At 46.8% G+C, this 20594-nt stretch overlaps 19 non-coding genes across 19 annotated transcripts; all 19 read left to right on the forward strand.

Moving 5' to 3' along the window:
- The first annotated feature begins 759 nt into the window (after positions 1 to 759).
- Positions 760 to 874, forward strand: LOC144800930 (U5 spliceosomal RNA). The gene has a single exon (XR_013604809.1). It is a non-coding gene; the product is annotated as a U5 spliceosomal RNA (small nuclear RNA).
- A 933-nt stretch (positions 875 to 1807) lies between these two features.
- On the forward strand, positions 1808 to 1922 carry LOC144801301 (U5 spliceosomal RNA). The gene has a single exon (XR_013605132.1). It is a non-coding gene; the product is annotated as a U5 spliceosomal RNA (small nuclear RNA).
- A 940-nt stretch (positions 1923 to 2862) lies between these two features.
- LOC144800889 (U5 spliceosomal RNA) lies at positions 2863 to 2977 on the forward strand. The gene has a single exon (XR_013604770.1). It is a non-coding gene; the product is annotated as a U5 spliceosomal RNA (small nuclear RNA).
- Positions 2978 to 3910: 933 nt separating this feature from the next.
- Positions 3911 to 4025, forward strand: LOC144800548 (U5 spliceosomal RNA). The gene has a single exon (XR_013604443.1). It is a non-coding gene; the product is annotated as a U5 spliceosomal RNA (small nuclear RNA).
- Positions 4026 to 4958: 933 nt separating this feature from the next.
- LOC144801312 (U5 spliceosomal RNA) lies at positions 4959 to 5073 on the forward strand. Its single transcript, XR_013605133.1, has one exon. It is a non-coding gene; the product is annotated as a U5 spliceosomal RNA (small nuclear RNA).
- Positions 5074 to 6006: 933 nt separating this feature from the next.
- On the forward strand, positions 6007 to 6121 carry LOC144800628 (U5 spliceosomal RNA). The gene has a single exon (XR_013604520.1). It is a non-coding gene; the product is annotated as a U5 spliceosomal RNA (small nuclear RNA).
- Positions 6122 to 7054: 933 nt separating this feature from the next.
- On the forward strand, positions 7055 to 7169 carry LOC144800629 (U5 spliceosomal RNA). The gene has a single exon (XR_013604521.1). It is a non-coding gene; the product is annotated as a U5 spliceosomal RNA (small nuclear RNA).
- A 933-nt stretch (positions 7170 to 8102) lies between these two features.
- LOC144800549 (U5 spliceosomal RNA) lies at positions 8103 to 8217 on the forward strand. Its single transcript, XR_013604444.1, has one exon. It is a non-coding gene; the product is annotated as a U5 spliceosomal RNA (small nuclear RNA).
- A 933-nt stretch (positions 8218 to 9150) lies between these two features.
- Positions 9151 to 9265, forward strand: LOC144801323 (U5 spliceosomal RNA). Its single transcript, XR_013605134.1, has one exon. It is a non-coding gene; the product is annotated as a U5 spliceosomal RNA (small nuclear RNA).
- Positions 9266 to 10198: 933 nt separating this feature from the next.
- Positions 10199 to 10313, forward strand: LOC144800630 (U5 spliceosomal RNA). Its single transcript, XR_013604522.1, has one exon. It is a non-coding gene; the product is annotated as a U5 spliceosomal RNA (small nuclear RNA).
- Positions 10314 to 11246: 933 nt separating this feature from the next.
- Positions 11247 to 11361, forward strand: LOC144800632 (U5 spliceosomal RNA). The gene has a single exon (XR_013604523.1). It is a non-coding gene; the product is annotated as a U5 spliceosomal RNA (small nuclear RNA).
- Positions 11362 to 12294: 933 nt separating this feature from the next.
- On the forward strand, positions 12295 to 12409 carry LOC144801324 (U5 spliceosomal RNA). Its single transcript, XR_013605135.1, has one exon. It is a non-coding gene; the product is annotated as a U5 spliceosomal RNA (small nuclear RNA).
- A 935-nt stretch (positions 12410 to 13344) lies between these two features.
- LOC144800890 (U5 spliceosomal RNA) lies at positions 13345 to 13459 on the forward strand. Its single transcript, XR_013604771.1, has one exon. It is a non-coding gene; the product is annotated as a U5 spliceosomal RNA (small nuclear RNA).
- Positions 13460 to 14392: 933 nt separating this feature from the next.
- On the forward strand, positions 14393 to 14507 carry LOC144800550 (U5 spliceosomal RNA). The gene has a single exon (XR_013604445.1). It is a non-coding gene; the product is annotated as a U5 spliceosomal RNA (small nuclear RNA).
- Positions 14508 to 15390: 883 nt separating this feature from the next.
- Positions 15391 to 15505, forward strand: LOC144801325 (U5 spliceosomal RNA). The gene has a single exon (XR_013605136.1). It is a non-coding gene; the product is annotated as a U5 spliceosomal RNA (small nuclear RNA).
- Positions 15506 to 16438: 933 nt separating this feature from the next.
- Positions 16439 to 16553, forward strand: LOC144800634 (U5 spliceosomal RNA). Its single transcript, XR_013604525.1, has one exon. It is a non-coding gene; the product is annotated as a U5 spliceosomal RNA (small nuclear RNA).
- Positions 16554 to 17486: 933 nt separating this feature from the next.
- On the forward strand, positions 17487 to 17601 carry LOC144800635 (U5 spliceosomal RNA). The gene has a single exon (XR_013604526.1). It is a non-coding gene; the product is annotated as a U5 spliceosomal RNA (small nuclear RNA).
- Positions 17602 to 18534: 933 nt separating this feature from the next.
- Positions 18535 to 18649, forward strand: LOC144801326 (U5 spliceosomal RNA). Its single transcript, XR_013605137.1, has one exon. It is a non-coding gene; the product is annotated as a U5 spliceosomal RNA (small nuclear RNA).
- A 935-nt stretch (positions 18650 to 19584) lies between these two features.
- Positions 19585 to 19699, forward strand: LOC144800891 (U5 spliceosomal RNA). The gene has a single exon (XR_013604772.1). It is a non-coding gene; the product is annotated as a U5 spliceosomal RNA (small nuclear RNA).
- The last annotated feature ends 895 nt before the right edge of the window (positions 19700 to 20594 follow it).

The raw sequence follows: 20594 nt of genomic DNA on the forward strand, positions 1-20594 counted from the left end.
TGAGATTGCTTTTCGTGACTATCTTGGAATTTCACGATAGCAGGCAGTATGTTTTCTCCTCTCTTAATATTCCTGCTGTCAGAGGCCAGACGTCGCCCTCCTTTTTCAAGGTGGCACCTAGACTCACGCTGTGCTTTTCATAGGGCTTGCCCATTATTTGTGCCCGTTAGAGGTGCCCCATAGAGGTTGGCCAATCCTGAGTCGGTGCCCTGAGAGGGTGGCCAATCCTGAGTCAGATTCCTCTCAGGTACACTTGAAGCGGCATGCCAGTCCTGTTTCATGTGCCTCTAGCCTAGACAGATATATACTTCTATATTCAGGTTTAATGAAAGTACGTGCGAAAAAGGGACTTAAAGTGCATGGCTATGTGCAGAGCACAGTGGTGGCTCACAGCCTAACGATTGGAAGGATGGTGTGGAAAGCGTAAAATCGCTGGGGGACAAAAGTCCTACAGTGCCACTTCACCTAAAGCCTGATGCACGCTTCCCGTTCCCCTTGCCCAGCAGCCGCAATGCCTCCTAATGAGCTGAGGTGTGTACAGAAAGGAATTTGCATATTCCCAGACAGACTCATGGGAACTGTCCACCTTTTTGATTTTCTGTGCTTTGAGCAGAGACTCTGAAATTTGGGCCTGCTTCCCTCACCGGCCTGGTCCTTGTCCTCTTTCTTAGATTTTGAAAATACCTCTCAGGTCCTCACCCTCGCAATGACGGGGTCTTTGATGTGGTGCCACTTACCCCCAGAGAGCCATATTCTATCTTACTCTGGTTTCTCTTCAAAACGAAAAAATCTTTCGCCTTTTATTAAAGATTTCCGTGGAGAGGAACATTTACGAGGTTATTCAATTTTTTTAAGCCTTACCACAGGTGAGGCTGTTTATCGTGTGTTTAAAAGAAAAGCATTAGAAATTGGGGAATATCTGCCAGTTGTCTGCTGCTGTTTTTTGGGGACATGAGCTTAGGTGTTTTATTCCTGAACTCTCTGCTTGCTCATTTGCATAGACAGAGTGCAGGAGAGGTGCATCATGGGAAAGAGCTTGTACAGTGCATGAGATTGCTTTTCGTGACTATCTTGGAATTTCACGATAGCAGGCAGTATGTTTTCTCCTCTCTTAATATTCCTGCTGTCAGAGGCCAGACGTCGCCCTCCTTTTTCAAGGTGGCACCTAGACTCACGCTGTGCTTTTCATAGGGCTTGCCCATTATTTGTGCCCGTTAGAGTTGCCCCATAGAGGTTGGCCAATCCTGAGTCGGTGCCCTGAGAGGGTGGCCAATCCTGAGTCAGATTCCTCTCAGGTACACTTGAAGCGGCACGCCAGTCCTGTTTCATGTGCCTCTAGCCTAGACAGATATATACTTCTATATTCAGGTTTAATGAAAGTACATGCGAAAAAGGGACTTAAAGTGCATGGCTATGTGCAGAGCACAGTGGTGGCTCACAGCCTATCAATTGGAAGGATGGTGTGGAAAGCGTAAAATCGCTGGGGGACAAAAGTCCTACAGTGTCACTTCACCTAAAGCCTGATGCACGCTTCCCGTTCCCCTTGCCCAGCAGCCGCAACGTCTCCTAATGAGCTGAGGTGTGTACAGAAAAGAATTTGCATATTTCCAGACAGACGCATGGGAACTGTCCACCTTTTTGATTTTCTGTGCTTTGAGCAGAGACTCTGAAAATTGGGCCTGCTTCCCTCACTGGCCTGGTTCTTGTCCTCTTTCTTAGAGCCTAAAAATACCTCTCAGGTCCTCACCCTCGCAATGACGGGGTCTTTGATGTGGTGCCACTTACCCCCAGAGAGCCATATTCTAACTTACTCTGGTTTCTCTTCAAAACGAAAAAATCTTTCGCCTTTTACTAAAGATTTCCGTGGAGAGGAACATTTACGAGTTTATTCAATTTTTTTAAGCCTTACCACAGGTGAGGCTGTTTATCGTGTGTTTAAAAGAAAAGAAAAGCATTAGAAATTGGTGAATATATCTGCGAGTTGTCTGCTGCTGTTTTTTGGGGACATGAGCTTAGGTGTTTTATTCCTGAACTCTCTGCTTGCTCATTTGCATCGACAGAGTGCAGGAGAGGTGCATCATGGGAAAGAGCTTGTGCAGTGCATGAGATTGCTTTTCGTGACTATCTTGGAATTTCACGATAGCAGGCAGTATGTTTTCGCCTCTCTTAATATTCCTGCTGTCAGAGGCCAGACGTCACCCTCCTTTTTCAAGGTGGCACCTAGACTCACGCTGTGCTTTTCATAGGGCTTGCCCGTTATTTGTGCATGTTAGAGGTGCCCCATAGAGGTTGGCCAATCCTGAGTCGGTGCCCTGAGAGGGTGGCCAATCCTGAGTCAGATTCCTCTCAGGTACACTTGAAGCGGCACGCCAGTCCTGTTTCATGTGCCTCTAGCCTAGACAGATATATACTTCTATATTCAGGTTTAATGAAAGTACGTGCGAAAAAGGGACTTAAAGTGCATGGCTATGTGCAGAGCACAGTGGTGGCTCACAGCCTAACGATTGGAAGGATGGTGTGGAAAGCGTAAAATCGCTGGGGGACAAAAGTCCTACAGTGCCACTTCACCTAAAGCCTGATGCACGCTTCCCGTTCCCCTTGCCCAGCAGCCGCAACGCCTCCTAATGAGCTGAGGTGTGTACAGAAAAGAATTTGCATATTCCCAGACAGACGCATGGGAACTGTCCACCTTTTTGATTTTCTGTGCTTTGAGCAGAGACTCTGAAATTTGGGCCTGCTTCCCTCACCGGCCTGGTCCTTGTCCTCTTTCTTAGATTTTGAAAATACCTCTCAGGTCCTCACCCTCGCAATGACGGGGTCTTTGATGTGGTGCCACTTACCCCCAGAGAGCCATATTCTATCTTACTCTGGTTTCTCTTCAAAACGAAAAAATCTTTCGCCTTTTACTAAAGATTTCTGTGGAAAGGAACATTTACGAGTTTATTCAATTTTTTTAAGCCTTACCACAGGTGAGGCTGTTTATCGTGTGTTTAAAAGAAAAGCATTAGAAATTGGGGAATATCTGCGAGTTGTCTGCTGCTGTTTTTTGGGGACATGAGCTTAGGTGTTTTATTCCTGAACTCTCTGCTTGCTCATTTGCATAGACAGAGTGCAGGAGAGGTGCATCATGGGAAAGAGCTTGTGCAGTGCATGAGATTGCTTTTCGTGACTATCTTGAAATTTCACGATAGCAGGCAGTATGTTTTCTCCGCTCTTAATATTCCTGCTGTCAGAGGCCAGACGTCACCCTGCTTTTTCAAGGTGGCACCTAGACTCACGCTGTCCTTTTCATAGGGCTTGCCCATTATTTGTGCCCGTTAGAGGTGCCCCATAGAGGTTGGCCAATACTGAGTCGGTGCCCTGAGAGGGTGGCCAATCCTGAGTCAGACTCCTCTCAGGTACACTTGAAGCGGCACGCCAGTCCTGTTTCATGTGCCTCTAGCCCAGACAGATATATACTTCTATATTCAGGTTTAATGAAAGTACGTGCGAAAAAGGGACTTAAAGTGCATGGCTATGTGCAGAGCACAGTGGTGGCTCACAGCCTATCGATTGGAAGGATGGTGTGGAAAGCGTAAAATCGCTGGGGGACAAAAGTCCTACAGTGTCACTTCACCTAAAGCCTGATGCACGCTTCCCGTTCCCCTTGCCCAGCAGCCGCAACGCCTCCTAATGAGCTGAGGTGTGTACAGAAAAGAATTTGCATATTCCCAGACAGACGCATGGGAACTGTCCACCGTTTTGATTTTCTGTGCTTTGAGCAGAGACTCTGAAATTTGGGCCTGCTTCCCTCACCGGCCTGGTTCTTGTCCTCTTTCTTAGATTTTGAAAATACCTCTCAGGTCCTCACCCTCGCAATGACGGGGTCTTTGATGTGGTGCCACTTACCCCCAGAGAGCCATATTCTAACTTACTCTGGTTTCTCTTCAAAACGAAAAAATCTTTCGCCTTTTACTAAAGATTTCCGTGGAAAGGAACATTTACGAGTTTATTCAATTTTTTTAAGCCTTACCACAGGTGAGGCTGTTTATCGTGTGTTTAAAAGAAAAGCATTAGAAATTGGGGAATATCTGCGAGTTGTCTGCTGCTGTTTTTTGGGGACATGAGCTTAGGTGTTTTATTCCTGAACTCTCTGCTTGCTCATTTGCATAGACAGAGTGCAGGAGAGGTGCATCATGGGAAAGAGCTTGTGCAGTGCATGAGATTGCTTTTCGTGACTATCTTGAAATTTCACGATAGCAGGCAGTATGTTTTCTCCGCTCTTAATATTCCTGCTGTCAGAGGCCAGACGTCACCCTCCTTTTTCAAGGTGGCACCTAGACTCACGCTGTGCTTTTCATAGGGCTTGCCCATTATTTGTGCCCGTTAGAGGTGCCCCATAGAGGTTGGCCAATCCTGAGTCGGTGCCCTGAGAGGGTGGCCAATCCTGAGTCAGACTCCTCTCAGGTACACTTGAAGCGGCACGCCAGTCCTGTTTCATGTGCCTCTAGCCTAGACAGATATATACTTCTATATTCAGGTTTAATGAATGTACGTGCGAAAAAGGGACTTAAAGTGCATGGCTATGTGCAGAGCACAGTGGTGGCTCACAGCCTATCGATTGGAAGGATGGTGTGGAAAGCGTAAAATCGCTGGGGGACAAAAGTCCTACAGTGTCACTTCACCTAAAGCCTGATGCACGCTTCCCGTTCCCCTTGCCCAGCAGCCGCAACGCCTCCTAATGAGCTGAGGTGTGTACAGAAAAGAATTTGCATATTCCCAGACAGACGCATGGGAACTGTCCACCTTTTTGATTTTCTCTGCTTTGAGCAGAGACTCTGAAATTTGGGCCTGCTTCCCTCACCGGCCTGGTTCTTGTCCTCTTTCTTAGAGCCTGAAAATACCTCTCAGGTCCTCACCATCGCAATGACGGGGTCTTTGATGTGGTGCCACTTACCCCCAGAGAGCCAAATTCTAACTTACTCTGGTTTCTCTTCAAAACGAAAAAATCTTTCGCCTTTTACTAAAGATTTCCGTGGAGAGGAACATTTACGAGTTTATTCAATTTTTTTAAGCCTTACCACAGGTGAGGCTGTTTATCGTGAGTTTAAAAGAAAAGCATTAGAAATTGGGGAATATCTGCGAGTTGTCTGCTGCTGTTTTTTGGGGACATGAGCTTAGGTGTTTTATTCCTGAACTTTCTGCTTGCTCATTTGCATAGACGGAGTGCAGGAGAGGTGCATCATGGGAAAGAGCTTGTGCAGTGCATGAGATTGCTTTTCGTGACTATCTTGGAATTTTACGATAGCAGGCAGTATGTTTTCTCCTCTCTTAATATTCCTGCTGTCAGAGGCCAGACGTCACCCTCCTTTTTCAAGGTGGCACCTAGACTCACGCTGTGCTTTTCATAGGGCTTGCCCATTATTTGTGCCCGTTAGAGGTGCCCCATAGAGGTTGGCCAATCCTGAGTCGGTGCCCTGAGAGGGTGGCCAATCCTGAGTCAGATTCCTCTCAGGTACACTTGAAGCGGCACGCCAGTCCTGTTTCATGTGCCTCTAGCCTAGACAGATATATACTTCTATATTCAGGTTTAATGAAAGTACGTGCGAAAAAGGGACTTAAAGTGCATGGCTATGTGCAGAGCACAGTGGTGGCTCACAGCCTATCGATTGGAAGGATGGTGTGGAAAGCGTAAAATCGCTGGGGGACAAAAGTCCTACAGTGTCACTTCACCTAAAGCCTGATGCACGCTTCCCGTTCCCCTTGCCCAGCAGCCGCAACGTCTCCTAATGAGCTGAGGTGTGTACAGAAAAGAATTTGCATATTTCCAGACAGACGCATGGGAACTGTCCACCTTTTTGATTTTCTGTGCTTTGAGCAGAGACTCTGAAAATTGGGCCTGCTTCCCTCACTGGCCTGGTTCTTGTCCTCTTTCTTAGAGCCTAAAAATACCTCTCAGGTCCTCACCCTCGCAATGACGGGGTCTTTGATGTGGTGCCACTTACCCCCAGAGAGCCATATTCTAACTTACTCTGGTTTCTCTTCAAAACGAAAAAATCTTTCGCCTTTTACTAAAGATTTCCGTGGAGAGGAACATTTACGAGGTTATTCAATTTTTTTAAGCCTTACCACAGGTGAGGCTGTTTATCGTGTGTTTAAAAGAAAAGCATTAGAAATTGGGGAATATCTGCCAGTTGTCTGCTGCTGTTTTTTGGGGACATGAGCTTAGGTGTTTTATTCCTGAACTCTCTGCTTGCTCATTTGCATAGACAGAGTGCAGGAGAGGTGCATCATGGGAAAGAGCTTGTACAGTGCATGAGATTGCTTTTCGTGACTATCTTGGAATTTCACGATAGCAGGCAGTATGTTTTCTCCTCTCTTAATATTCCTGCTGTCAGAGGCCAGACGTCGCCCTCATTTTTCAAGGTGGCACCTAGACTCACGCTGTGCTTTTCATAGGGCTTGCCCATTATTTGTGCCCGTTAGAGGTGCCCCATAGAGGTTGGCCAATCCTGAGTCGGTGCCCTGAGAGGGTGGCCAATCCTGAGTCAGATTCCTCTCAGGTACACTTGAAGCGGCACGCCAGTCCTGTTTCATGTGCCTCTAGCCTAGACAGATATATACTTCTATATTCAGGTTTAATGAAAGTACGTGCGAAAAAGGGACTTAAAGTGCATGGCTATGTGCAGAGCACAGTGGTGGCTCACAGCCTAACGATTGGAAGGATGGTGTGGAAAGCGTAAAATCGCTGGGGGACAAAAGTCCTACAGTGCCACTTCACCTAAAGCCTGATGCACGCTTCCCGTTCCCCTTGCCCAGCAGCCGCAATGCCTCCTAATGAGCTGAGGTGTGTACAGAAAGGAATTTGCATATTCCCAGACAGACTCATGGGAACTGTCCACCTTTTTGATTTTCTGTGCTTTGAGCAGAGACTCTGAAATTTGGGCCTGCTTCCCTCACCGGCCTGGTCCTTGTCCTCTTTCTTAGATTTTGAAAATACCTCTCAGGTCCTCACCCTCGCAATGACGGGGTCTTTGATGTGGTGCCACTTACCCCCAGAGAGCCATATTCTATCTTACTCTGGTTTCTCTTCAAAACGAAAAAATCTTTCGCCTTTTACTAAAGATTTCCGTGGAGAGGAACATTTACGAGGTTATTCAATTTTTTTAAGCCTTACCACAGGTGAGGCTGTTTATCGTGTGTTTAAAAGAAAAGCATTAGAAATTGGGGAATATCTGCCAGTTGTCTGCTGCTGTTTTTTGGGGACATGAGCTTAGGTGTTTTATTCCTGAACTCTCTGCTTGCTCATTTGCATAGACAGAGTGCAGGAGAGGTGCATCATGGGAAAGAGCTTGTACAGTGCATGAGATTGCTTTTCGTGACTATCTTGGAATTTCACGATAGCAGGCAGTATGTTTTCTCCTCTCTTAATATTCCTGCTGTCAGAGGCCAGACGTCGCCCTCCTTTTTCAAGGTGGCACCTAGACTCACGCTGTGCTTTTCATAGGGCTTGCCCATTATTTGTGCCCGTTAGAGTTGCCCCATAGAGGTTGGCCAATCCTGAGTCGGTGCCCTGAGAGGGTGGCCAATCCTGAGTCAGATTCCTCTCAGGTACACTTGAAGCGGCACGCCAGTCCTGTTTCATGTGCCTCTAGCCCAGACAGATATATACTTCTATATTCAGGTTTAATGAAAGTACGTGCGAAAAAGGGACTTAAAGTGCATGGCTATGTGCAGAGCACAGTGGTGGCTCACAGCCTATCGATTGGAAGGATGGTGTGGAAAGCGTAAAATCGCTGGGGGACAAAAGTCCTACAGTGTCACTTCACCTAAAGCCTGATGCACGCTTCCCGTTCCCCTTGCCCAGCAGCCGCAACGCCTCCTAATGAGCTGAGGTGTGTACAGAAAAGAATTTGCATATTCCCAGACAGACGCATGGGAACTGTCCACCTTTTTGATTTTCTGTGCTTTGAGCAGAGACTCTGAAATTTGGGCCTGCTTCCCTCACCGGCCTGGTTCTTGTCCTCTTTCTTAGATTTTGAAAATACCTCTCAGGTCCTCACCCTCGCAATGACGGGGTCTTTGATGTGGTGCCACTTACCCCCAGAGAGCCATATTCTAACTTACTCTGGTTTCTCTTCAAAACGAAAAAATCTTTCGCCTTTTACTAAAGATTTCCGTGGAAAGGAACATTTACGAGTTTATTCAATTTTTTTAAGCCTTACCACAGGTGAGGCTGTTTATCGTGTGTTTAAAAGAAAAGCATTAGAAATTGGGGAATATCTGCGAGTTGTCTGCTGCTGTTTTTTGGGGACATGAGCTTAGGTGTTTTATTCCTGAACTCTCTGCTTGCTCATTTGCATAGACAGAGTGCAGGAGAGGTGCATCATGGGAAAGAGCTTGTGCAGTGCATGAGATTGCTTTTCGTGACTATCTTGAAATTTCACGATAGCAGGCAGTATGTTTTCTCCGCTCTTAATATTCCTGCTGTCAGAGGCCAGACGTCACCCTCCTTTTTCAAGGTGGCACCTAGACTCACGCTGTGCTTTTCATAGGGCTTGCCCATTATTTGTGCCCGTTAGAGGTGCCCCATAGAGGTTGGCCAATCCTGAGTCGGTGCCCTGAGAGGGTGGCCAATCCTGAGTCAGACTCCTCTCAGGTACACTTGAAGCGGCACGCCAGTCCTGTTTCATGTGCCTCTAGCCTAGACAGATATATACTTCTATATTCAGGTTTAATGAATGTACGTGCGAAAAAGGGACTTAAAGTGCATGGCTATGTGCAGAGCACAGTGGTGGCTCACAGCCTATCGATTGGAAGGATGGTGTGGAAAGCGTAAAATCGCTGGGGGACAAAAGTCCTACAGTGTCACTTCACCTAAAGCCTGATGCACGCTTCCCGTTCCCCTTGCCCAGCAGCCGCAACGCCTCCTAATGAGCTGAGGTGTGTACAGAAAAGAATTTGCATATTCCCAGACAGACGCATGGGAACTGTCCACCTTTTTGATTTTCTCTGCTTTGAGCAGAGACTCTGAAATTTGGGCCTGCTTCCCTCACCGGCCTGGTTCTTGTCCTCTTTCTTAGAGCCTGAAAATACCTCTCAGGTCCTCACCATCGCAATGACGGGGTCTTTGATGTGGTGCCACTTACCCCCAGAGAGCCAAATTCTAACTTACTCTGGTTTCTCTTCAAAACGAAAAAATCTTTCGCCTTTTACTAAAGATTTCCGTGGAGAGGAACATTTACGAGTTTATTCAATTTTTTTAAGCCTTACCACAGGTGAGGCTGTTTATCGTGAGTTTAAAAGAAAAGCATTAGAAATTGGGGAATATCTGCGAGTTGTCTGCTGCTGTTTTTTGGGGACATGAGCTTAGGTGTTTTATTCCTGAACTTTCTGCTTGCTCATTTGCATAGACGGAGTGCAGGAGAGGTGCATCATGGGAAAGAGCTTGTGCAGTGCATGAGATTGCTTTTCGTGACTATCTTGGAATTTTACGATAGCAGGCAGTATGTTTTCTCCTCTCTTAATATTCCTGCTGTCAGAGGCCAGACGTCACCCTCCTTTTTCAAGGTAGCACCTAGACTCACGCTGTGCTTTTCATAGGGCTTGCCCATTATTTGTGCCCGTTAGAGGTGCCCCATAGAGGTTGGCCAATCCTGAGTCGGTGCCCTGAGAGGGTGGCCAATCCTGAGTCAGATTCCTCTCAGGTACACTTGAAGCGGCACGCCAGTCCTGTTTCATGTGCCTCTAGCCTAGACAGATATATACTTCTATATTCAGGTTTAATGAAAGTACGTGCGAAAAAGGGACTTAAAGTGCATGGCTATGTGCAGAGCACAGTGGTGGCTCACAGCCTATCGATTGGAAGGATGGTGTGGAAAGCGTAAAATCGCTGGGGGACAAAAGTCCTACAGTGTCACTTCACCTAAAGCCTGATGCACGCTTCCCGTTCCCCTTGCCCAGCAGCCGCAACGTCTCCTAATGAGCTGAGGTGTGTACAGAAAAGAATTTGCATATTTCCAGACAGACGCATGGGAACTGTCCACCTTTTTGATTTTCTGTGCTTTGAGCAGAGACTCTGAAAATTGGGCCTGCTTCCCTCACTGGCCTGGTTCTTGTCCTCTTTCTTAGAGCCTAAAAATACCTCTCAGGTCCTCACCCTCGCAATGACGGGGTCTTTGATGTGGTGCCACTTACCCCCAGAGAGCCATATTCTAACTTACTCTGGTTTCTCTTCAAAACGAAAAAATCTTTCGCCTTTTACTAAAGATTTCCGTGGAGAGGAACATTTACGAGGTTATTCAATTTTTTTAAGCCTTACCACAGGTGAGGCTGTTTATCGTGTGTTTAAAAGAAAAGCATTAGAAATTGGGGAATATCTGCCAGTTGTCTGCTGCTGTTTTTTGGGGACATGAGCTTAGGTGTTTTATTCCTGAACTCTCTGCTTGCTCATTTGCATAGACAGAGTGCAGGAGAGGTGCATCATGGGAAAGAGCTTGTACAGTGCATGAGATTGCTTTTCGTGACTATCTTGGAATTTCACGATAGCAGGCAGTATGTTTTCTCCTCTCTTAATATTCCTGCTGTCAGAGGCCAGACGTCGCCCTCCTTTTTCAAGGTGGCACCTAGACTCACGCTGTGCTTTTCATAGGGCTTGCCCATTATTTGTGCCCGTTAGAGGTGCCCCATAGAGGTTGGCCAATCCTGAGTCGGTGCCCTGAGAGGGTGGCCAATCCTGAGTCAGATTCCTCTCAGGTACACTTGAAGCGGCACGCCAGTCCTGTTTCATGTGCCTCTAGCCTAGACAGATATATACTTCTATATTCAGGTTTAATGAAAGTACGTGCGAAAAAGGGACTTAAAGTGCATGGCTATGTGCAGAGCACAGTGGTGGCTCACAGCCTAACGATTGGAAGGATGGTGTGGAAAGCGTAAAATCGCTGGGGGACAAAAGTCCTACAGTGCCACTTCACCTAAAGCCTGATGCACGCTTCCCGTTCCCCTTGCCCAGCAGCCGCAATGCCTCCTAATGAGCTGAGGTGTGTACAGAAAGGAATTTGCATATTCCCAGACAGACTCATGGGAACTGTCCACCTTTTTGATTTTCTGTGCTTTGAGCAGAGACTCTGAAATTTGGGCCTGCTTCCCTCACCGGCCTGGTCCTTGTCCTCTTTCTTAGATTTTGAAAATACCTCTCAGGTCCTCACCCTCGCAATGACGGGGTCTTTGATGTGGTGCCACTTACCCCCAGAGAGCCATATTCTATCTTACTCTGGTTTCTCTTCAAAACGAAAAAATCTTTCGCCTTTTACTAAAGATTTCCGTGGAGAGGAACATTTACGAGGTTATTCAATTTTTTTAAGCCTTACCACAGGTGAGGCTGTTTATCGTGTGTTTAAAAGAAAAGCATTAGAAATTGGGGAATATCTGCCAGTTGTCTGCTGCTGTTTTTTGGGGACATGAGCTTAGGTGTTTTATTCCTGAACTCTCTGCTTGCTCATTTGCATAGACAGAGTGCAGGAGAGGTGCATCATGGGAAAGAGCTTGTACAGTGCATGAGATTGCTTTTCGTGACTATCTTGGAATTTCACGATAGCAGGCAGTATGTTTTCTCCTCTCTTAATATTCCTGCTGTCAGAGGCCAGACGTCGCCCTCCTTTTTCAAGGTGGCACCTAGACTCACGCTGTGCTTTTCATAGGGCTTGCCCATTATTTGTGCCCGTTAGAGTTGCCCCATAGAGGTTGGCCAATCCTGAGTCGGTGCCCTGAGAGGGTGGCCAATCCTGAGTCAGATTCCTCTCAGGTACACTTGAAGCGGCACGCCAGTCCTGTTTCATGTGCCTCTAGCCTAGACAGATATATACTTCTATATTCAGGTTTAATGAAAGTACATGCGAAAAAGGGACTTAAAGTGCATGGCTATGTGCAGAGCACAGTGGTGGCTCACAGCCTATCAATTGGAAGGATGGTGTGGAAAGCGTAAAATCGCTGGGGGACAAAAGTCCTACAGTGTCACTTCACCTAAAGCCTGATGCACGCTTCCCGTTCCCCTTGCCCAGCAGCCGCAACGTCTCCTAATGAGCTGAGGTGTGTACAGAAAAGAATTTGCATATTTCCAGACAGACGCATGGGAACTGTCCACCTTTTTGATTTTCTGTGCTTTGAGCAGAGACTCTGAAAATTGGGCCTGCTTCCCTCACTGGCCTGGTTCTTGTCCTCTTTCTTAGAGCCTAAAAATACCTCTCAGGTCCTCACCCTCGCAATGACGGGGTCTTTGATGTGGTGCCACTTACCCCCAGAGAGCCATATTCTAACTTACTCTGGTTTCTCTTCAAAACGAAAAAATCTTTCGCCTTTTACTAAAGATTTCCGTGGAGAGGAACATTTACGAGTTTATTCAATTTTTTTAAGCCTTACCACAGGTGAGGCTGTTTATCGTGTGTTTAAAAGAAAAGCATTAGAAATTGGTGAATATATCTGCGAGTTGTCTGCTGCTGTTTTTTGGGGACATGAGCTTAGGTGTTTTATTCCTGAACTCTCTGCTTGCTCATTTGCATCGACAGAGTGCAGGAGAGGTGCATCATGGGAAAGAGCTTGTGCAGTGCATGAGATTGCTTTTCGTGACTATCTTGGAATTTCACGATAGCAGGCAGTATGTTTTCTCCTCTCTTAATATTCCTGCTGTCAGAGGCCAGACGTCACCCTCCTTTTTCAAGGTGGCACCTAGACTCACGCTGTGCTTTTCATAGGGCTTGCCCGTTATTTGTGCATGTTAGAGGTGCCCCATAGAGGTTGGCCAATCCTGAGTCGGTGCCCTGAGAGGGTGGCCAATCCTGAGTCAGATTCCTCTCAGGTACACTTGAAGCGGCACGCCAGTCCTGTTTCATGTGCCTCTAGCCTAGACAGATATATACTTCTATATTCAGGTTTAATGAAAGTACGTGCGAAAAAGGGACTTAAAGTGCATGGCTATGTGCAGAGCACAGTGGTGGCTCACAGCCTAACGATTGGAAGGATGGTGTGGAAAGCGTAAAATCGCTGGGGGACAAAAGTCCTACAGTGCCACTTCACCTAAAGCCTGATGCACGCTTCCCGTTCCCCTTGCCCAGCAGCCGCAACGCCTCCTAATGAGCTGAGGTGTGTACAGAAAAGAATTTGCATATTCCCAGACAGACGCATGGGAACTGTCCACCTTTTTGATTTTCTGTGCTTTGAGCAGAGACTCTGAAATTTGGGCCTGCTTCCCTCACCGGCCTGGTCCTTGTCCTCTTTCTTAGATTTTGAAAATACCTCTCAGGTCCTCACCCTCGCAATGACGGGGTCTTTGATGTGGTGCCACTTACCCCCAGAGAGCCATATTCTATCTTACTCTGGTTTCTCTTCAAAACGAAAAAATCTTTCGCCTTTTACTAAAGATTTCTGTGGAAAGGAACATTTACGAGTTTATTCAATTTTTTTAAGCCTTACCACAGGTGAGGCTGTTTATCGTGTGTTTAAAAGAAAAGCATTAGAAATTGGGGAATATCTGCGAGTTGTCTGCTGCTGTTTTTTGGGGACATGAGCTTAGGTGTTTTATTCCTGAACTCTCTGCTTGCTCATTTGCATAGACAGAGTGCAGGAGAGGTGCATCATGGGAAAGAGCTTGTGCAGTGCATGAGATTGCTTTTCGTGACTATCTTGAAATTTCACGATAGCAGGCAGTATGTTTTCTCCGCTCTTAATATTCCTGCTGTCAGAGGCCAGACGTCACCCTGCTTTTTCAAGGTGGCACCTAGACTCACGCTGTGCTTTTCATAGGGCTTGCCCATTATTTGTGCCCGTTAGAGGTGCCCCATAGAGGTTGGCCAATACTGAGTCGGTGCCCTGAGAGGGTGGCCAATCCTGAGTCAGACTCCTCTCAGGTACACTTGAAGCGGCACGCCAGTCCTGTTTCATGTGCCTCTAGCCCAGACAGATATATACTTCTATATTCAGGTTTAATGAAAGTACGTGCGAAAAAGGGACTTAAAGTGCATGGCTATGTGCAGAGCACAGTGGTGGCTCACAGCCTATCGATTGGAAGGATGGTGTGGAAAGCGTAAAATCGCTGGGGGACAAAAGTCCTACAGTGTCACTTCACCTAAAGCCTGATGCACGCTTCCCGTTCCCCTTGCCCAGCAGCCGCAACGCCTCCTAATGAGCTGAGGTGTGTACAGAAAAGAATTTGCATATTCCCAGACAGACGCATGGGAACTGTCCACCTTTTTGATTTTCTGTGCTTTGAGCAGAGACTCTGAAATTTGGGCCTGCTTCCCTCACCGGCCTGGTTCTTGTCCTCTTTCTTAGATTTTGAAAATACCTCTCAGGTCCTCACCCTCGCAATGACGGGGTCTTTGATGTGGTGCCACTTACCCCCAGAGAGCCATATTCTAACTTACTCTGGTTTCTCTTCAAAACGAAAAAATCTTTCGCCTTTTACTAAAGATTTCCGTGGAAAGGAACATTTACGAGTTTATTCAATTTTTTTAAGCCTTACCACAGGTGAGGCTGTTTGTCTGCTGCTGTTTTTTGGGGACATGAGCTTAGGTGTTTTATTCCTGAACTCTCTGCTTGCTCATTTGCATAGACAGAGTGCAGGAGAGGTGCATCATGGGAAAGAGCTTGTGCAGTGCATGAGATTGCTTTTCGTGACTATCTTGAAATTTCACGATAGCAGGCAGTATGTTTTCTCCGCTCTTAATATTCCTGCTGTCAGAGGCCAGACGTCACCCTCCTTTTTCAAGGTGGCACCTAGACTCACGCTGTGCTTTTCATAGGGCTTGCCCATTATTTGTGCCCGTTAGAGGTGCCCCATAGAGGTTGGCCAATCCTGAGTCGGTGCCCTGAGAGGGTGGCCAATCCTGAGTCAGACTCCTCTCAGGTACACTTGAAGCGGCACGCCAGTCCTGTTTCATGTGCCTCTAGCCTAGACAGATATATACTTCTATATTCAGGTTTAATGAATGTACGTGCGAAAAAGGGACTTAAAGTGCATGGCTATGTGCAGAGCACAGTGGTGGCTCACAGCCTATCGATTGGAAGGATGGTGTGGAAAGCGTAAAATCGCTGGGGGACAAAAGTCCTACAGTGTCACTTCACCTAAAGCCTGATGCACGCTTCCCGTTCCCCTTGCCCAGCAGCCGCAACGCCTCCTAATGAGCTGAGGTGTGTACAGAAAAGAATTTGCATATTCCCAGACAGACGCATGGGAACTGTCCACCTTTTTGATTTTCTCTGCTTTGAGCAGAGACTCTGAAATTTGGGCCTGCTTCCCTCACCGGCCTGGTTCTTGTCCTCTTTCTTAGAGCCTGAAAATACCTCTCAGGTCCTCACCATCGCAATGACGGGGTCTTTGATGTGGTGCCACTTACCCCCAGAGAGCCAAATTCTAACTTACTCTGGTTTCTCTTCAAAACGAAAAAATCTTTCGCCTTTTACTAAAGATTTCCGTGGAGAGGAACATTTACGAGTTTATTCAATTTTTTTAAGCCTTACCACAGGTGAGGCTGTTTATCGTGAGTTTAAAAGAAAAGCATTAGAAATTGGGGAATATCTGCGAGTTGTCTGCTGCTGTTTTTTGGGGACATGAGCTTAGGTGTTTTATTCCTGAACTTTCTGCTTGCTCATTTGCATAGACGGAGTGCAGGAGAGGTGCATCATGGGAAAGAGCTTGTGCAGTGCATGAGATTGCTTTTCGTGACTATCTTGGAATTTTACGATAGCAGGCAGTATGTTTTCTCCTCTCTTAATATTCCTGCTGTCAGAGGCCAGACGTCACCCTCCTTTTTCAAGGTGGCACCTAGACTCACGCTGTGCTTTTCATAGGGCTTGCCCATTATTTGTGCCCGTTAGAGGTGCCCCATAGAGGTTGGCCAATCCTGAGTCGGTGCCCTGAGAGGGTGGCCAATCCTGAGTCAGATTCCTCTCAGGTACACTTGAAGCGGCACGCCAGTCCTGTTTCATGTGCCTCTAGCCTAGACAGATATATACTTCTATATTCAGGTTTAATGAAAGTACGTGCGAAAAAGGGACTTAAAGTGCATGGCTATGTGCAGAGCACAGTGGTGGCTCACAGCCTATCGATTGGAAGGATGGTGTGGAAAGCGTAAAATCGCTGGGGGACAAAAGTCCTACAGTGTCACTTCACCTAAAGCCTGATGCACGCTTCCCGTTCCCCTTGCCCAGCAGCCGCAACGTCTCCTAATGAGCTGAGGTGTGTACAGAAAAGAATTTGCATATTTCCAGACAGACGCATGGGAACTGTCCACCTTTTTGATTTTCTGTGCTTTGAGCAGAGACTCTGAAAATTGGGCCTGCTTCCCTCACTGGCCTGGTTCTTGTCCTCTTTCTTAGAGCCTAAAAATACCTCTCAGGTCCTCACCATCGCAATGACGGGGTCTTTGATGTGGTGCCACTTACCCCCAGAGAGCCATATTCTAACTTACTCTGGTTTCTCTTCAAAACGAAAAAATCTTTCGCCTTTTACTAAAGATTTCCGTGGAGAGGAACATTTACGAGGTTATTCAATTTTTTTAAGCCTTACCACAGGTGAGGCTGTTTATCGTGTGTTTAAAAGAAAAGCATTAGAAATTGGGGAATATCTGCCAGTTGTCTGCTGCTGTTTTTTGGGGACATGAGCTTAGGTGTTTTATTCCTGAACTCTCTGCTTGCTCATTTGCATAGACAGAGTGCAGGAGAGGTGCATCATGGGAAAGAGCTTGTACAGTGCATGAGATTGCTTTTCGTGACTATCTTGGAATTTCACGATAGCAGGCAGTATGTTTTCTCCTCTCTTAATATTCCTGCTGTCAGAGGCCAGACGTCGCCCTCCTTTTTCAAGGTGGCACCTAGACTCACGCTGTGCTTTTCATAGGGCTTGCCCATTATTTGTGCCCGTTAGAGGTGCCCCATAGAGGTTGGCCAATCCTGAGTCGGTGCCCTGAGAGGGTGGCCAATCCTGAGTCAGATTCCTCTCAGGTACACTTGAAGCGGCACGCCAGTCCTGTTTCATGTGCCTCTAGCCTAGACAGATATATACTTCTATATTCAGGTTTAATGAAAGTACGTGCGAAAAAGGGACTTAAAGTGCATGGCTATGTGCAGAGCACAGTGGTGGCTCACAGCCTAACGATTGGAAGGATGGTGTGGAAAGCGTAAAATCGCTGGGGGACAAAAGTCCTACAGTGCCACTTCACCTAAAGCCTGATGCACGCTTCCCGTTCCCCTTGCCCAGCAGCCGCAATGCCTCCTAATGAGCTGAGGTGTGTACAGAAAGGAATTTGCATATTCCCAGACAGACTCATGGGAACTGTCCACCTTTTTGATTTTCTGTGCTTTGAGCAGAGACTCTGAAATTTGGGCCTGCTTCCCTCACCGGCCTGGTCCTTGTCCTCTTTCTTAGATTTTGAAAATACCTCTCAGGTCCTCACCCTCGCAATGACGGGGTCTTTGATGTGGTGCCACTTACCCCCAGAGAGCCATATTCTATCTTACTCTGGTTTCTCTTCAAAACGAAAAAATCTTTCGCCTTTTACTAAAGATTTCCGTGGAGAGGAACATTTACGAGGTTATTCAATTTTTTTAAGCCTTACCACAGGTGAGGCTGTTTATCGTGTGTTTAAAAGAAAAGCATTAGAAATTGGGGAATATCTGCCAGTTGTCTGCTGCTGTTTTTTGGGGACATGAGCTTAGGGGTTTTATTCCTGAACTCTCTGCTTGCTCATTTGCATAGACAGAGTGCAGGAGAGGTGCATCATGGGAAAGAGCTTGTACAGTGCATGAGATTGCTTTTCGTGACTATCTTGGAATTTCACGATAGCAGGCAGTATGTTTTCTCCTCTCTTAATATTCCTGCTGTCAGAGGCCAGACGTCGCCCTCCTTTTTCAAGGTGGCACCTAGACTCACGCTGTGCTTTTCATAGGGCTTGCCCATTATTTGTGCCCGTTAGAGTTGCCCCATAGAGGTTGGCCAATCCTGAGTCGGTGCCCTGAGAGGGTGGCCAATCCTGAGTCAGATTCCTCTCAGGTACACTTGAAGCGGCACGCCAGTCCTGTTTCATGTGCCTCTAGCCTAGACAGATATATACTTCTATATTCAGGTTTAATGAAAGTACATGCGAAAAAGGGACTTAAAGTGCATGGCTATGTGCAGAGCACAGTGGTGGCTCACAGCCTATCAATTGGAAGGATGGTGTGGAAAGCGTAAAATCGCTGGGGGACAAAAGTCCTACAGTGTCACTTCACCTAAAGCCTGATGCACGCTTCCCGTTCCCCTTGCCCAGCAGCCGCAACGTCTCCTAATGAGCTGAGGTGTGTACAGAAAAGAATTTGCATATTTCCAGACAGACGCATGGGAACTGTCCACCTTTTTGATTTTCTGTGCTTTGAGCAGAGACTCTGAAAATTGGGCCTGCTTCCCTCACTGGCCTGGTTCTTGTCCTCTTTCTTAGAGCCTAAAAATACCTCTCAGGTCCTCACCCTCGCAATGACGGGGTCTTTGATGTGGTGCCACTTACCCCCAGAGAGCCATATTCTAACTTACTCTGGTTTCTCTTCAAAACGAAAAAATCTTTCGCCTTTTACTAAAGATTTCCGTGGAGAGGAACATTTACGAGTTTATTCAATTTTTTTAAGCCTTACCACAGGTGAGGCTGTTTATCGTGTGTTTAAAAGAAAAGCATTAGAAATTGGTGAATATATCTGCGAGTTGTCTGCTGCTGTTTTTTGGGGACATGAGCTTAGGTGTTTTATTCCTGAACTCTCTGCTTGCTCATTTGCATAGACAGAGTGCAGGAGAGGTGCATCATGGGAAAGAGCTTGTGCAGTGCATGAGATTGCTTTTCGTGACTATCTTGGAATTTCACGATAGCAGGCAGTATGTTTTCTCCTCTCTTAATATTCCTGCTGTCAGAGGCCAGACGTCACCCTCCTTTTTCAAGGTGGCACCTAGACTCACGCTGTGCTTTTCATAGGGCTTGCCCGTTATTTGTGCATGTTAGAGGTGCCCCATAGAGGTTGGCCAATCCTGAGTCGGTGCCCTGAGAGGGTGGCCAATCCTGAGTCAGATTCCTCTCAGGTACACTTGAAGCGGCACGCCAGTCCTGTTTCATGTGCCTCTAGCCTAGACAGATATATACTTCTATATTCAGGTTTAATGAAAGTACGTGCGAAAAAGGGACTTAAAGTGCATGGCTATGTGCAGAGCACAGTGGTGGCTCACAGCCTAACGATTGGAAGGATGGTGTGGAAAGCGTAAAATCGCTGGGGGACAAAAGTCCTACAGTGCCACTTCACCTAAAGCCTGATGCACGCTTCCCGTTCCCCTTGCCCAGCAGCCGCAACGCCTCCTAATGAGCTGAGGTGTGTACAGAAAAGAATTTGCATATTCCCAGACAGACGCATGGGAACTGTCCACCTTTTTGATTTTCTGTGCTTTGAGCAGAGACTCTGAAATTTGGGCCTGCTTCCCTCACCGGCCTGGTCCTTGTCCTCTTTCTTAGATTTTGAAAATACCTCTCAGGTCCTCACCCTCGCAATGACGGGGTCTTTGATGTGGTGCCACTTACCCCCAGAGAGCCATATTCTATCTTACTCTGGTTTCTCTTCAAAACGAAAAAATCTTTCGCCTTTTACTAAAGATTTCTGTGGAAAGGAACATTTACGAGTTTATTCAATTTTTTTAAGCCTTACCACAGGTGAGGCTGTTTATCGTGTGTTTAAAAGAAAAGCATTAGAAATTGGGGAATATCTGCGAGTTGTCTGCTGCTGTTTTTTGGGGACATGAGCTTAGGTGTTTTATTCCTGAACTCTCTGCTTGCTCATTTGCATAGACAGAGTGCAGGAGAGGTGCATCATGGGAAAGAGCTTGTGCAGTGCATGAGATTGCTTTTCGTGACTATCTTGAAATTTCACGATAGCAGGCAGTATGTTTTCTCCGCTCTTAATATTCCTGCTGTCAGAGGCCAGACGTCACCCTGCTTTTTCAAGGTGGCACCTAGACTCACGCTGTGCTTTTCATAGGGCTTGCCCATTATTTGTGCCCGTTAGAGGTGCCCCATAGAGGTTGGCCAATACTGAGTCGGTGCCCTGAGAGGGTGGCCAATCCTGAGTCAGACTCCTCTCAGGTACACTTGAAGCGGCACGCCAGTCCTGTTTCATGTGCCTCTAGCCCAGACAGATATATACTTCTATATTCAGGTTTAATGAAAGTACGTGCGAAAAAGGGACTTAAAGTGCATGGCTATGTGCAGAGCACAGTGGTGGCTCACAGCCTATCGATTGGAAGGATGGTGTGGAAAGCGTAAAATCGCTGGGGGACAAAAGTCCTACAGTGTCACTTCACCTAAAGCCTGATGCACGCTTCCCGTTCCCCTTGCCCAGCAGCCGCAACGCCTCCTAATGAGCTGAGGTGTGTACAGAAAAGAATTTGCATATTCCCAGACAGACGCATGGGAACTGTCCACCTTTTTGATTTTCTGTGCTTTGAGCAGAGACTCTGAAATTTGGGCCTGCTTCCCTCACCGGCCTGGTTCTTGTCCTCTTTCTTAGATTTTGAAAATACCTCTCAGGTCCTCACCCTCGCAGGGACGGGGTCTTTG

The sequence above is a fragment of the Lissotriton helveticus genome, chromosome 12 (assembly GCF_964261635.1).
Source record: "Lissotriton helveticus chromosome 12, aLisHel1.1, whole genome shotgun sequence".
Classification (NCBI taxonomy): domain Eukaryota; kingdom Metazoa; phylum Chordata; class Amphibia; order Caudata; family Salamandridae; genus Lissotriton; species Lissotriton helveticus.